The sequence below is a fragment of the Brassica oleracea genome, chromosome C3 (assembly GCF_000695525.1).
Source record: "Brassica oleracea var. oleracea cultivar TO1000 chromosome C3, BOL, whole genome shotgun sequence".
In the NCBI taxonomy this organism is placed as follows: Eukaryota; Viridiplantae; Streptophyta; class Magnoliopsida; order Brassicales; family Brassicaceae; genus Brassica; species Brassica oleracea.
The window spans coordinates 59,979,899-59,986,358 of NC_027750.1; positions in this window are offsets into that span (position 1 = coordinate 59,979,899).

Genomic DNA, 6,460 nt, shown 5'->3' on the forward strand with positions numbered 1-6,460 from the left:
GGAAATATGCCTAATTGCTCTAAGTGCTAAGTTTTCTCTGAAAAAGTTCGTCTCCATGCCTCTCGCCTAAGACCCCTTATATACTGGCTCCAAGGTCGGTTTACGCCTTTCCTCTTCTGCCCTTAAGCCGCCACAGAATAAAAATGGAGATATTCCATTTTTTCCGATCTTCGTAATTATCTTCGAAATTTCGTATTTATCCGTGGAAACTTAACATTTATCTTCCCTTGCGGACCAAGCGTAAACCAACATGCAGTTACGGGCTGTTGGTTAAGAAATCGCAAGTTGGGCCTCGAGTCGTGTCTTAGGTCCCTTTGGGCCGTCTTTCGACTCGAAGCGTTTATTACGGCTTCTTTCGATAAAGAATGAACTTTTCGCGGTTTTTAAGGTAAAGTTTGATTGATAACTTAGAAATGGCGGGGAACGTGAGATGGGTTCGCTACGGTATTCAGGAGATAGCGTCGAAGGGTAGACAAGAACGCATGGACTGATGTCGTATCGACGTTTCGGAATAGCCCGGTCGCTACGTAGGGACCGAACTTTGGTTCGAGCTCGGTCGCTACGTAGCGACCGAGCGGAATGGGTGTTTGGTCGCTGCGTAACGAACCTTCTCGAGCTCTTGTCCGATGATTCGCGTTCCTTCCGCAAATGTTTTTCGTAAAGAAGAATCTATTACGAAAAAGTATTTATCGGAGAAGTTTCCTACGTTTTTCTTCTTTGGGGATTTTGGACGTTAACTTCGTCGTAACCGTTTTCGACCCCAACAGCCAGCCTTATCTCTATGTCTGGTCTGGTTTCCCTAATGACCTCGGATTTGTCTTATCTTTCTATGCACTTTTATCCTTTCTTTCCGAGGATTCTTATCTTATGGAACTCATTGGTCTATCTTGTATAGACTCTGTAGCAACTTGACTATGTCTCTTTCTAGGACATCAAATTCGTTTGGTGCTAAGCTGGTATGACTTAGTCATTCTTTTCTTTTCGGGTCAATGTGTCTGGCATCTGATTAGCTAGCTTTGTATAATAATTTTTTTCTTTGGACGTCTTAAATCATATTATTTAGTCTGAAGATCTTGCCAAGACAATGATGGTTAATACCATTCTATTTCTCTTCTCATTCTTTTACTCTTTACCAGCTTATAACTTTCTCCTTCTAATGTTGGATAGTCGGATTCATTAGTCATGCAATCCGTGTACCTGGCCTTAATCTGATCACCCATATTTGGCTCAAGGTTTCTTAAAACTCATGGGAGAAAAACTTACTCATATCCAACATATATTCCTAATCCTTTTCTGAGGTTCCATCTTAGACGGCACATATGTCTGTGGTGGTTTATTCAAAGTCTCTTAAGATGGTATATGTCTGGCTCATGACCCATATTCAATCTAAGACGGGAATATCTATGCTCACTTGTATGGCCTGATGCATATTAACCTTATATAAATGTAAAACTCGTGATGTCCCCAAGCTTTAGGCTGGATGTGGATTATAAAAAGGGTCCAGCCAAGCCGTTTATAGCATGGTCATAGGCCATGGTACACGAATTTGTAGTATGGTCATGGACCACGGGTTTATCCTCACTCCCCCTCATGAATATACTATAATTTCGTGATGCTTGGGACAATAAAGCCTAATGAGTTTCCCTTGTGTACATGTTATATAACGTGAGATCCTATGGGATAACTCTGTGTGCCTTTTGCAATTTTTGCATCAAGTTTATACTACGATGACTAATCCAGTCGTGCCATAAAGTGTATAATTTCGTGGGGTATACCAATCTAGTTGCCATGGCTCTTGCCTCTTATCATACTGATCTTTGACATAGTCTAGATCAGTAGAGTACGCATGTATAGTCTTGACCACTTTCTTATAAGGCCTTAGGCGATTTTTCTTAAATCTGAAGGAACTTTTTGTTTCCTTTTTGCCCATTGTTTCTATTTGGAAACCATTTTATTATAACTCAATGGGTCACGAATTCTTGGGTGTATATAATGCCCTTTAGGCAGTGCCCTGGCCGTCGATTCCTCACTAGGCTACTATACCCGCAAATTTGTACTCTTTATCAATAAAATCATTCACATTATCAAGCAAAATCAGGCAAGGTATAATAGCAATGAACTCAAAACAATTCTATTATTATAAGAAAATTCGTGAATGACAAGAAGGTCAAAGCAAATCATAAATCAAAAACACAAAATCAGTATGTCGAAATCTTATTTTCTTAGTCAATAGACAAACCGGCCATACCATCTGTTACTTTGGACACGGCTACCTTGGATTCTTTCTTATCTTCTTCAGCCTTATTGGCTTCAGGATGTCTCATATCACTGCTTTTCTTTAGCAACTTATTCTGCTCAATTATCAATAGGCATGAAAGCAGATCATTATAGGTGGTGAAACCTCTTTCTATATAGATATGTGCTGACAACAGATCTCCTGGATGGAATGTAGAGTATGTCTTGAACAGTAAATCCTCGTCTGTTACCACTTCACCACATAGTCTCAGTTTGTAAACGATTTTGGACAAAGCAAAGTGATATTCATCCACAGACCCAAAGTCCTGGAATCTGAGACTCATCCATTCATGCTTGACCTTTGGTAATAACACCATTGTGTATCTGGATTTTAATAATGTCCAAAGGTCACGAGGATTCTCAATATTTAGGTACTGATTTCTCAGATCCTTAGTGAGATGATGGCGCATAATTGTTATGACCCTATACTTTTCACTTTCAGTTGCATAATTACCCTGAATGATACTCCTACCGAGTCCTCTTGATTTCAGGGCAACAGAAGTGTTCATTGCCCATTCCAGATAATTATCTCCAGAGAGATTTAGGCCAGCATAATCCAAGTTACATATTTTCGACATCTGAAATCATCAAGTCTTAGGGTTTCATAATTTCATAGAATACATGCTGCTAAATCAAACAATCAATTCACACAAGTCTTTAAAACAAATTTCTATGTGGCCATTGTGCGTAATCTTAGTAAACGGTTTCTATATGAATATGTAACCAATGCATCAATCAGAACAAACAATCTTGAGAATAAGCCGCACGGCCAAGATCAATATAATGCAACAGTCTTAGGTTAGATGATCTATAAGAAATAAGGCCACACGGCCATGAATGAATATGCACTAAGCCACATGTTTTTCGAATTCTATATGAGTATGCGGTCAATAATTTTAATCAAATAACTAATTATCAAGCAAGGCCACACGGCCACGAGTATGATGCATAACAAAAACCACACGGCCACAACAAAATGTGATGCAAATAGGATGGTTAGGTAAGATGCATTCAATCTTAACATTCAGTTATATGCATATCAATTAGGGTTTACCAATTTCAAGGTTGGTAATATGCGGCTAGGATTTAAGGTTTCAGAATCAAATAATCTAGCAAACTAATTCTCATGCAATATGTAAACAATCCTAAACCTCAAATCAATCATTCAAATTTTAAGCAATATTGGATTTAAGGTTTCAAGGCCTTAAGATTTTAATTCGAGATTCAATCAATCTATTAATCTTAAAACTCAGATTATCAATCATTCAAACAAGAATAATTTAAAACCTCAATGATCAAACGATCAGACAAGAACATCAAACAAACCGATTTACAATTAGGGTTTTAGGGTTCTTCATACAACCGAATTTTACATCCTATCATCTGGTTCTATATGATCAAATAATCACAAAATCTAACCGATATCCTATCATGAATTTTTTGATTCCAAACTTAGAGTATTGATTTCTATTATTAGGGTTTTGCAAGATTTTAATTTGTCTTAAACCTTTATCAATCAAGCCAAATTCGATGTGGGTTCTTTATTAGGGTTTCAGATTTACCTTTTTCTTTTGTAGGGTTGAACCGGACCACCAAAAACAGAGAGAGTTCGCGAGCTGGTGCGTCCGGACTAGTCGGGTCGGGAATCGGGAACGAGCTGAAGCTGGTCGGATTGCTATTGGGTCGCTATCGTCTCGCTGGATCGTGTAGGCTGGACGGATTGCTACCAGGTTGCTATCGGCTCGTCGGATGCGGCTGATCCTTCGGGAACGCGAGCTGGTTGAGGACGTCGGATGCGAACGGGGAACGCCTAGGGGCTGAGCTGATCGTCGAAGTTGAGACGAGACGGGGAACGCCTTAGATCGCCGCCGGCTTAGGTTTTTAGGGTTTAGTAGTTGGCTCAAGGTTTTTTGGACTATCGTGCTGATAACTATAAAATAAAGAAGATGAAAAAGATTTAATCTGTATATTATTCATTCATAGAGGTTACTTTATATACAAGAATAGACCGTCATAGATAAATGGAAATCCATAGTAATATGGAAATCCTAAACATATTAGGAAAATGTAAAGATACATATTCCTAATCTAATTAGGAAAATGAAAACCTAAGTACATAAATAAAAGGAAAGTCGGTCAAGTATAATGGAAAGCTTCCAGCCGCCTTTGGACATGTGGTACGATCCAGATGGGCCGGTTCTGGTCGGACTGGATCAGGCCGGTTATGGCTCGTCCACATAAGGATTTATAACAATATATTGTGTTTTTAATAATGAATTCAATTTATATTAACTCTATAACTAATCAATATTTTTTATTAATATATAAAATTATATATACATATTAATTCATATATATATCTATATATAACTATATTTTAATCCAAATTCAGAAAATACATAATTATTAAAATTATATATATATATATATATTTGGTAAAATAAATATTAATAGTTAGTTAATATTAATACTTAATGATATGATGAAACATGTTACTATTGATATTTTTATGAATATAATTTTACAAGTTATTCCAGCAAACATGTAAAATATTTATCAAATGTAAAACTAATTAAACAAAACATAAAACACATTTTAAGTTTGGCTTGGGCGTTCATATACCCGTTGGGATATGGGTTGGGTATTTTGAATTTGGTTTTATTTATATCACATCATAGGTCTCATTCTGGTAGATTTGTTAGTACAGATCGAAATCAGATATAACACATCGGTTTGATTCTAATTTGTATTCATATTAAAATACATAAAATAACCATATATTGTTTGCATTCGTTTTAAATTGGTTCGGTTCAGATAGATCCGAAGTTAAATCCATTTTTTAAAAAAAAACATAAGAAGTAAATATTTATTTTTATAAAATACTTATTTAAAAGTTAAATATTTATTTTTTAATTATAATTTCAAAATAAATATAGAATTGAATATTTGAAAGAAATATTTATGTTTCAAATATTTATATTTGTGATTTATTTGGACAATCAGATCAGTTTTCTAGATTTTTCAGTGTTTTGGATTCAGCTTATTACACTTCGGAATATGTTTTGTAGCACCCTACAAGACCTATTCTGGTATTTCTTACATAGGACCGGGTATGGATCGGGTTCTTTGGTCTGGTTCGTGATGTATTTTGTTTTTGACACATTCCAATATTGTTTTCTAAAGTGTTTTCGAGTATTTATCGAGTCCTTTTAGTCTTTTTTGAGTCATTACATGTCAAGAGTTGCATTGGATTGGATATGGATCACTTAGAGCAAAAGAGGCGAAAAAAAAAGAAATGGGAGATTTTCAGAACATAGCAGCCGTTCTCAAATGAAGCAGCTGCTCTGGCGACTGAGATTTTTAAGAACTTTTTCAATATTTAAGGATTTTTACCTAGGGATTCTCCTTTTTCCTTCTGAGTCGCCACAGACCTGCAAATATATTGTTTTCTATTATTTTCATCAGGGAGCTACCTTTTGAGAGAGATTGAGAGGACATTTATCGAATTTGAAAAAGAGTCAGAAGAAATGGCTAGAAAGCTTGTAATCTTGTTAAGGGAGAATAATCTCTACACACTCTTGAGAAAAATCATGAACCCTATATTTATTATTACAATCTATTTCATCATGTTTTCTTCATCATCTATCACTGTGTTTTCTCTGTTCATGGCTGAGTAGTCGGCTTGCTTAGTCTAAGGTGTTAGAGTGTTTAGATCGATGAGCTAAATACAAATAAGATCATTGTTTGATTGTCTCCATTCATGATTACGCTTACTGTCTGCATTAAACTAATCATTTACTGATTGAAACTAGGTTTAATCTAATCATCAAAAGTGCTTAGGTTTCTAGAAACAATATGAATGGACAATTTGTCCCTAACCAGCGAAAGTAGATGTTAGGGCAACTTGTGAACAAATCGAATCTGAGCAATAATGTTTGTCATCTTTCTCGAATCCAAATGAAAGTTTAGAAGTTAGAATTTTTTTGATAAAAGGTGAGACATTTCGAGTTCTAAACTTGTTTGAAATCGTTTCTTGAATAGTTATTTGGCTCATGATCGCTAGACACCCGATTCATCACTCTAGGCCTAACGCTTTATCTCCTTGATTTTTACATGGTATTAATCATGATATTTATTTACTTTCGTTACATAAATCATCAACCAA